Source organism: Castor canadensis, chromosome 5 (assembly GCF_047511655.1).
Source record: "Castor canadensis chromosome 5, mCasCan1.hap1v2, whole genome shotgun sequence".
NCBI lineage: Eukaryota > Metazoa > Chordata > Mammalia > Rodentia > Castoridae > Castor > Castor canadensis.
Window position 1 is genome coordinate 147,962,139 of NC_133390.1, and position 10,693 is coordinate 147,972,831.

Genomic DNA, 10,693 nt, shown 5'->3' on the forward strand with positions numbered 1-10,693 from the left:
CAAAAGCAAAACAAAACAAAACACAAAAAAATTCCACAAAAAACACCATCACCACCACATAACAACAGTAACAAACCCCTTAGAATCCACTTAGTCCTTCTGAAATCGATTTCGTCAATAGATTTTAGTTTCTTCCTCTTCTGTCCCATAGGATGAATCTCTTTTAACCTCTGAAAAGGAGAAAGGTGGATAGAGATCCCTCAGTGGAGATGGGCCTGTATATTAACTGGAGACTGTCCCTACCTATTCAAATGAGTGCAAGTAATAGATTATCAATTGTAGTTCACACTCCCATTCCCCTAAGGAAAGAAAGTCACTTTCTTTTTTTGGTAAGAGATACAAATCCACCAGTCTAGTGGTGTAGTACAGCTACCAAGCTCCTTCTTTTTTTTTTTTTCTTCTTTTTCACAGCAGAAGGGTAATGTGCCCATGTTGTAACGAGGTTTGAGGTTGGCACATGTCATGCAGAGGCGTGAACACCCAGTCATCAAGCTTATGAACCAAAAAAGGATCGCAAACTCCTTCTTATAGCACAGGAGGGGCAAAGTCTCTGGGAATAGTGAGCACACAATAAGTGTTCTTGCTCATTTCCTAGCCTTTCCCCACTTTGTTGGCTCTGAAGACAAAAATGGGATCAAGTGAATTGGTAGGATAGGAAAAGCAGGAAGGGACTTTGATACTGGGCTGTAGTTTGTGCTCCTGCAGAATTTTTTAAATTAAACATGACCCATGTTATAAGGCAGATTTCCTTCTGAGATCCCCATCTGGTCTATCTGTATTAGTCATAATCCTTTTGTAGTACAACTGTGACTTTTTCCCCAGCCCTGTATTCTGAAAGAGTATTTACCTCCTACTTGCTCTAGATTTCATTATGAAGTTTGTCTTACACTGTCTTGATTTTTCCTTATAGCTGTGAGGCCAGTGAGTAGTCTTAATGTATAGCCTGTCCCCTAAATCCTTTTTTACACGCAGGACTTCAATAGTTTATCTTCTTATTCGAACTTTAACTACAAAGCTGGTGGTGTGGCTCAAGTGGTATAGCGCCTGCCAAGCAAGCATGAGACCCTGAGTTCAAACCCCAGTACTGCCAAAATAAACAAACAAAACACATCTACAGATTTTTCTATATGTACCTATTTTTTCTCTTATTAAATTTTTTGTTCATACCTATTTTTAATCCTAACAAAATATCCAGTTGCACACAGATGGGCAGAAATTCATTTAACCAACCCCCTTTTATAATACTTAAATATTTTTCTGGTTTGTTATGATTATAAACAAAGGAGAAAGTGTTGGGTATCATTTTTCCATGACAAACACTTACAGATGAGACGATGTTTCCATTGTGCAGGTGACAGAGTTTAAAAGCTATTGTTTGTAAAAAACCCTGCAACTCTTACAACCCATTATCATCCTAACCATGCTAGGCTATAACCCTATGCAGAGGAAAATCTTGGCAAATCTAAATCCATGTGAACAGAAGGATGGGAGAACTTCAGCTCAGTTCTATTGACTGGAATGTTCTAGTTGCATCTCATGTGACCACCCCCCGCAACCGTGCTGTGACAAAAGAGGATAGCTCTTACTATTTTCATCTTTAAAAGGGGGATTCTGAATAATTACGTGGTCCAAGCCACACTCCTATAAAGTGCGTGTTGGGGTCTTTCCTCAAGTTCAGATTTTCTGATTCCCAGGCTATAGTTTCCACTGCAATATGCTATTTGCGAGAACAATAATAATAATAATCAACTTTTGTTGTATTGCATTCTTAGTGCTGTACATGCATTAACTCATTTACTCTTAAAATGATCATGTGTGGTGGGTGATATTATTATTCTTAACCTCTTGCTGAGGTGGCAGCTGAGAGAGATCAAAGAATTTGCCAAGGTCACATGCCTGGTGAACAAGAAATCTGTGGTTTGAAATTTAAGAGCTCAAATGCTTACCCACTGTAATATATGTAAAAATGTGTACTAATGAACACAATTGAAGGCAACCAGAAATTCAACATGAAACCTCACCATCAATGGTATTGCTAAATCCTTGTCAATCCATTAACTTCCCCTACCATAATCCTGTGAACATGCACACACAATTGTAATGTTTTTTTAATCTGATTAAAACTCAGATTGATGTTTTTAATTATCAGATTAATCACTCTGCCCATTTTGATAATCCTTCTCTCTACCTACAAGCCTCTTCTGAGTCAAGGTCCTTTAGCCTTTCTGTCTTCAGCCATTAATGACAAGTCAGTTATTTGGATATTTCTTCCTTTAAAAATATTATCTATTATTTTCTTTTGACTGCAGAGTTACTAAAAAATAGGGAAAATAGAAAAGTATGGGAAATAAAGTAAAACTACCATAAACCCTTTGTTCCCTGGTGATCACATTTGTTAATTCTTCCATGTGTTTCTGGACTTCCTCTGGACAAGGGATGATACCATCCTACTATTTTGTTCTTACCTTTTTTGCTTAGTGCACCATGAAGATTACTATGTCTTATTAACTGCAATATGCCTACTAACAACTACATAATATCTCATTGTATTAATTAATACCTTGATTTAATAGATGTAGATGAGCATCCTGTGTCCCATTCCTGATAGTTTCTTTAGGAATAATTCCAGAAGTGGCATTGCTGGATCAAAAATGTGTGCTTTGGGGCTTTTTAGAAACAATTGTCAGAGACAACACACACACACACACACAAACACACACATACACACACACTAGAAACAATTGTCAAAAAGAATCTAACCTTTTCCTCCAGTCACTCAGCACTGTATAGAGATCAGGTGAAGCTCCACTCTCTGATTCACTCTGGACCACAGAGTCTTTCAGCCTTTCATTTTCCTAAAAATACATTTCTCCCAATTCAGCATTTCAGTAAATTTAGGAACACCTAAGTAATCAATTTTTCATAGAACCTACATCCTAAAGGTTCTGCTAAAATGAAAGCTGGCAGTAAGATTTCAGGGTAAGTGAAATTCTAATTTTAAATTAATTCTGTACACTGAAATATAGATGCAGTTCTGTACACTGAAATATAGATATAGTTCACAGTCTGGAAGGGAAGGCAGACAGAGAGACCAGTACAGAAGGTAATTGGGGCATATGGAAAAGAGTGTTGTACAGAACTTTTCAGGTTGTGTTTGAATAATGGACAACAGGAGATAAATGCTACATTGACACTAAAGACCTATCAGTCACATCTCAGACCACTTGCATCTCCAACTATCTCTCCATTACCCTCTTTCCATTAGCCTACATAAAAAGAGGTATTGGAATGTATTGAAGACATTAGAACCTGAGTTTCCAGATGAAAAGTTACATTCTCCTGTAAGATACAGGAGAAGGGAATGTGCACCTTTCTCCCCAACCAAGTGGAAAGGGCTCCACAAGACTGGGTCCCTGGAAGAAAGAGGGACTCCCTTTTTGTGCCTGACTGTTTGGTGTATTTATTTACCTGATCTTTGGAGCAAGTGAAAGTCATTGGTGAGAAATGGTGGGGAAAAAGAGAAGCTTCACTTCCATTTTCAGGGAAAGTTCTTGAGTTTCTGGATGGACCAAGAAGCAAAGCTCTTTAGCCATCTTTTTTGCTAACCTTACCATTGGGGAGACGGAGGGGACAAGAGCAGGAAGTTGTGGAGCATACTCTGGGGGCAGGGGATGAGGAGATGGAGGGGTCTGTTGAGATCACATTGGAGCAGAGAGCTTCTTCTGCCAGGGAGCTGAGCTATTGAAAGCATCTTCACAGGTGCTCCAACAGGAAGTCAGCACATGGACATCTAGCACATGTGGGCATATTTATTACAACAGCAACAGATAAGGTATCCTCTCTACCTCCACTTCCCTGGGTGATCACTGGCCATATTTTCAGTCATTCTAAATGAACTGTGAATGTGTATGTCTTATCCAAAGGTGAAGGTGGAGACATTATCTACTCTACACATGCCCAAGTGATTCTAGAATTTAGTTCCTGGGATGAGCTTGCCAGAAGAGGCAAAACTGGTGTCAGATCCTCAAACTAGCATACTTTCTTTTTGTCAGGAACACATCCTTGTACACTGATGGCACTGAGCCCATCTCTTGCATCTAGAAACATTCACCCTTTTTCTTTATAATTGGCATCTGACCTTCTAATTGGCAATTTGTTTCACATTGCAAATGGCCTCTTTGTAAGTGTTGACTTAAATTTTGATTGTGTATGTGTCAGTGCTTTCCTCAATGTGAGTCATGAGGAGTTGTACATTGATGCTGTGGCCCTTAATCTGGACCAAAGGGTGTCTGTTGTCCAAATAAACAAATGACTATAGCTGAAAGCAGAAATTTACACATGACTTTGGCCAGTGGATTTGCTAAGAAAGCCCAGTTCCAATGTTCAAAAATTAGCTGCCATTTATTCTTTGCTATGTTTGAATATGGGTTGAATGTATCCTTCAAAGGTCCATGTGTTTAGATCTTATTATGAGCCAGTGTGGTGGTGTTAAGGTGGAGGAATCTTTAAGAGGTGAAGCTCAGTGCAAAGTAATAAGGGCATAGGGATACCACTTTAGGAAGTGATTAATGTTGGTCTCATGAAGTTCTTTCAGGAGAGAGTTGTCATAAAGCCAGGCCACCCCATGCACTTGGCCCCTTCTGTATGGCCAGTGCATTTCCATTTCTCCAGTATGTTGTGATACATCAAAGAGACATCACTGCAATGCAGGAATCATGCTATCTGGACAACCCCAGCCACCAAAATCATAAGTCAAATGAACCTCTTTATAAAACACCCAGCCTCAACCTGTTTTGACAACACCAAATGGACTATCACAACCTTACATGGATTCTTATGTGGAAGCCCTAATTTGTGGCACTTGTTTTTAGCTTTGACTAGAAAAATCACCACCTGAAATAAGTCAGGGGATCTTGGTAAAATTTTGTTTATATGATTTTGGTAACTAAAGATGATCTATTTAAAATTATAAAGGCAATAAATATTTTTCAGATTTTATCTGGGCATTATTTGCTTATTGACTCACTTGGCACCTTCTATGGGCCACACCCTAATAATGTAACACATATGGCTTTGCCCACACAGAGTTTATAGTCTGCCAGGGCTATTTGCTTGCAGTACAAATAACTGTTCCTATTACTATTAGCTCATTAATTGTCATAACTTTGTTTTGTCTAAATAACCCTGTAACAAAATACAGCAGGTTAAAACAGCAATTTCATTTCTACTTAAAATTTGGAATCTGGGAAGGGCTTTCCTGTGGGCTTTCATATGGTTGGAGTCAGACTTTGGCTGAACTGTAGTCATCTGATGGTCTGATGGGGTGGATATCTAAGATGACGTCATGATGGATAGAGGATGCGGGCTGTCAGCCAGAGCTCATCTGGGCTCTTCATGGGGACACTTTCACATGGCCTTTCCAGTATGGTGGTAGTTGAATTTCTTACATGATAACTGGTTTCCTCAGAGTGACATCCCAAGAAAACTAGCAGAAGTTATGTGACCTTTTCTGACCAGCCTTGGATGTTACCCAGTGTCCCTCTGCTATATTCTATGAATTATAAGCAAATCAGCAAACTTGGCCTGGATTCAAGTAGATGAACATAGAAACTCATCTTTTGATGGGTGAAGTCCCCCAAAATTTAAGTAAATGTTTTTAAACCATCATGATCAATATCTGCAAGATTTTTCAAGTGATGTTTGGTCTCACAAGTTTTATGGGATAATTTAGTGGACCTTTAGAGATAAAGCTGAAACTGTACTTGAACATGACTGGGATCTGAATCTACACCAACACAGCTTCCTCCACTCTTTGTCTCCCTGCATCTTCTGTAAAGCTAATTGAGGCAAAGTTTTCCATACTCATTCCATTGATTATCAGATTTCTTAACAGCTATTTTGGACCAAAAATCTAAATTGTCACAATCAGTAGTGGTGCTAATTTCCATGGCCTATTGGAAAAAGGGGAATTTTTGTTTTGCTAAACAAGATGTTGCTTGTTTGAACTTGCAAATGCAAAGCCAAAAACGAGTGTATTTACTCCTTGTCCTAATAAGAAATTAATAACAGAGACTTTGAAGTAATTAATAACAGCAGGAGTTACATATGTGTCACACTACAGAAGCCATCCCTGAAGTACAGTGCCTGAGTCATCAGTCCGTTTTGACCCATGGCCTTTCTCACTTCCTTAAGCATAGAATTCCTCACTGCCATCTGGTTCCTTCCACCTTGAAAGGGCTATTAGGAAAAGAGAGTCCCACACACAATTTTGAAAAGTTTAGCTTTCCTCTACAAAAACACTTAAGAAAACCTCTGATAACTAATATTAGAAGAGCTAGGGGTGTACATATCATTATATCATCTTTGCCACAGCCCCACTGAAGGAGAAACTTCCTGAGGATTCCCTCCTCCTCAAATTGCCCAGAATTCCAGTGCAGACCAGTCATTAGCTCAATTCAAAGGAATCAGATCTATTTCCTGTTGCCAGAGGCCCTGGCTAATCTAGAGCTTTTGCTTAGTATCACATGGTAGTGTTGCTGAACAGAAGCCTCCACAGCTCCAAGAACACCAGCCTGCTACGATAAAATGCTGGTCTGAACACTTTAGGGGCTGGGAATGTGTGTCAGGTTAGTCTCCAAAAGTTATATTTGGTTGCTATTTATAGCAAGTGGTTTTAAACCTTTGTTGACCAAGACTCTGAGAGGAGATATATATTTTTTTCAGTTCTGGAGTTTGAACCCAAGGCTTACACCTTGAGCCATTCCACCAGCCCCCTTTTATTTTGTGATGGATTTTTTCGAGATAGGGTCTCATGAACTGTTTGCCTGGGCTGACTTCAAACCGCAATCCTCCTGATCTCCACCTCCTGAATAGCTAGGATCACAGGCGTGAGCCACTGGCACACAGCAAGAAATACATTTTATGTGATCTAGGACACACACACACACACACCGATAAAAATTCTATTAAACAATGCTTAAATCATTACACATGATGTGCTATGATATTTAAAAATATGTTTTCTTGTTTTTCATGATGATTGTAAGGTGCTAAATTGATATCATCACTTATTGTTGGGCAATAGACTTCAATTTGAAAAATGTTGGTATTTACTTACTCAGACATTGTTTAAAAATACCATCATGCTGCAAGGGGGTCAAGGGTTTGGAAGGACTCTAGGCTCAGCCAGAACTCAATGTAAAACCTAACTGTCTATGACTTACTTTTAGATCTTACTTACCATTAAGGTGGGATACTTCTTTTGAGGAATTTGGTTTTTTTTCCCTTTTTATGGAGGTTGGTCAGGATCATTCTAGGCTATTAGAAAATCTCCAATGACTTAGAACTTCCAAAGACATAGGTCCAATCAAGATAATTTATCTTCTGGGATTCTTCTTGGCTCCTGGTCAAATTTTCTTCTAGGGCAAATACACTATAAACCAAAGGATTGAGGGGAGGGTAAACTTTGTTTGGCTAAAGGGAAATAATGATAATTGTGAGGACAATAATTAAAATGTTTTTTATGTGGTTACCTTGTGCCAGGCATCATTCTAAATACTTTATATGTTGAACTCATGCAATTCTTTCAATAATCCTCTGTGGAACAGGCAGAAAAATAGTTTGCCTGTGAAATGATGGGGTCAGAACATGAACCTACCTATTCTGGCTCCAGATTTCATTTTGTTAACTACTAAGATATGCTGCAATCCTCTAGCAGTGGTTCTCAAAGTGGGGTCTGTGTTAGTCAGCTTTCCATCACTGATGGAAAATATTTAAGCTCATGGTTTCAGAGGTTTCAGTTCATGGTTTGTTGATCAAGTTGGTTTGGGTCTGTGGCAACACAGTTCACCATAATGAGAGTGTGTGGCAAATGAAGTTGTGTGCCTCATGTCAGTGGGAATCAGAGGGAAACAAGAAGGGGTAGGGAATCTCAAGATCCCCTTCAAGTGCATCCCGCCATTGGTCTTACCTACTCCAGGAAGGCCCCACCTGCCAAAGGTTCCACCACATCCCCAGAGTGCCAAAGGCTGACAACCAAATCTTTAACTCATGGGCCTTTGAGAGATATTTCAGATCCAAACTGTAAAATGGTTCATGGACTAATATGACCCAAGAGCTTGTTAGAAATGCAGACTCTCGGGACCTCCCAGCCTTCATTTTAACAAGACCCTCATGTAATTTGAGGGCACACTTCTGAAGTAGCTCTATCCAAGAGCAATGCTTATCTCCTCAACTTATATTTGCATAGCTTTGAAGTCATCTTTCACTCCTCTCTTTCTGTCACACCTGGCATCCAGTCTATCAAGTTGGATTGACATCATCCAAATCCATCCAGCAAATCTGACACCTATTCCTTAAGGTATGTTTAGAATCTACCACATCTCACCATCTGCACTGATACTAGCTTGTTCTAAATTTCATTTCTTCTCCCTGTATTTGTTAAGAGATTCTTGTGCCCGTCCTTATCCTTCTACCGTATGTTTTCTACACAGCAGCCAGCCAGCAAAGGAGTAGTGTCACTCTTCTGAACAAACTGTTCAAACAAACTGAACAGTTTGAACAAACTGTTGTAGGGTTTTCCAGCCCTCTCTGAACAAAAGAGATGAGGCAAGGTGCCTCATGATCATCCCCTGGTGTCTTCACCTCTGTGACCTCAACATCACTTAATTCCTCTATCTGAGCTCATGCTGCTTTAGCTAGAGATCTTTCACAACTTTACAGACCATGTTGCTTCCTGCTCTTCCCATTCCCTGTCCACATTTGTTTAGCTTGATCTTGCCTTGGGTCTTCTCATTTCTCTGGGGTCTTAGAAGTTTCAGCCTTCCTCTCCATCTTTTGTGAAAGAGGGAGCCTTCCCCATTTCCAGAACTCCTATTCTCTTTATTCTTCTCTCCATCCCATAGCACTGAGCCCATCTGACTACTGTATATTCACATTTTATTTGTTTACTATCTCCCAACCACACTAGAATATAAGTTCTATTTACTTCTGTGAATGGTGCTGTACATGGTAGAAGATGAAAAACTTGCTGAATGAGTGAAGGAATAAAAGAAGGAGAGGACACTCAAATACTAAAATAAGAATTAAAGATAAGCTTGTAAGTTTTTATTTTAAGATCATTTTGATTTACAAAAAAGTCACAAGACTATTTCTAAGGATTCAATAAGCACTTTGTCCAGATTTACTGTCTTTACCTTTTGCTACAATCTTGCTACAATGCTATCTTTCTTTCACCTGTACCTGTATTTTTTTCTGAGCTCTTTATGAGTCAGAGACAGAGTTTCCCTAATGATTTCAGTGTGTATTTTGGGTAGTTTATCATTCTTAATAAAAAATTCATTTCTTCCTCCCTAAGCCCTCCATTGCAAGAGACTCCATTTTAGAGGATATTCTTGGTCACTTGCAAATAGTGATGAATGTTTTTTTTCAAGGTCAGATGAATAAATCAAACAATTAACCCTAATATTCCACCACCTAAGCTAGATGTTGTAGATGGTGGTAAAAAAGCATCACCCTGCTTTCCCAAGCCAGTAGATCCAATAAATTATGTTATGCGACATGGTTATCTCTTTTAATGTGGGCTCAGTAGCTGGTTACTTGGCGCAGTGGTGCTATGGTTTGGATATGGTTTGTCACCGAGGATTCATGTGTCACAGATGTGGTCCTCAGTATAGTGATATTGAGGTGGTAAGACTTTTAAAAGGTGGAGCCTCGCGGGAAGTTTTTTAGATCATTGAGGGCATGTCTTTGAAGGGGTTAAGGTGGTTTTCATGAGACTCCTGAGCTAGTTCTCGTGAGAGGGTTGTTATTAAAGCAGAGTGCCAATGCCCTTTCCTCTTAGGCTTCTAGTTTGGCAATACCATCTCTCCAGATGAACTCCCTTCATAGTTATGCCATCTGCCATGAGGTCCTCATCAGAGCAGAACTAATGCTCGTGCCATGCCCTGAAACTTCCAGAAAGGAGATAAATAAAATTCTTGTCTTTTGTGGCACTGGAGTTTGAATTCAGGGCCTCAAACTTGCTAGGCAGGCACTCTTACAACTTGAGCCACTCCGCAAGCCCAAAGTTCTTCTTCATAAGTCTCAGGTATTTCATTTCAGTAGGGAAAAATAAACTAATATGGATGGTTGCTGGCTATAAGCTAGTCTTGGTTTCAGACTGAGTGTAGGTTGGTCTGCATCCCAAAACCTTTACGACTGCTAAAACAGGGCAAGGAAGAGAACGCTGTAACAACAAAAAGGGCAAAGACATTGGTACTACGCTTGGCTAGTGTTTATTAAATATAATTTAAATATTTTTTATTTGAAGTGCTTGGAATAGTAGTGTTTCAGATTTTGGATTTTTTTTAGATGTTGAAATTTTGCATATGCATGATATGTCTTGGGAATGGGATACAGGTCTAAACATGAAATTCACTTATGTTTCACATAAGTGAAAGGAAAGTGGAGGAAATTTCGTATAATATTTTTAGTAATAATTTTTTGCATGGAGTGAAGTTTTATGGTGTGAATTTTTCCATTTGTGGTATCATGCATGTGTTCAATAAGTTCTTTTATTTTAGAACATTTTGAGGTTTTGATAGTTGGATTAAGAATGTTTACTTTATTCTTAGAATATGTCAGAAACCATGTTCCATCCCAGTATTAAAAAGGGGATAACTGAGGGTGTAGTATCTCTTAAATACGTTAATGT

At 39.1% G+C, this 10,693-nt stretch overlaps 1 non-coding gene across 1 annotated transcript; it reads right to left on the reverse strand.

Moving 5' to 3' along the window:
- Nucleotides 1-408: 408 nt before the first annotated feature.
- LOC141423794 (small nucleolar RNA U13) lies at nt 409-512 on the reverse strand. The gene has a single exon (XR_012448601.1). It is a non-coding gene; the product is annotated as a small nucleolar RNA U13 (small nucleolar RNA).
- Between the last annotated feature and the right edge of the window lie 10,181 nt (nt 513-10,693).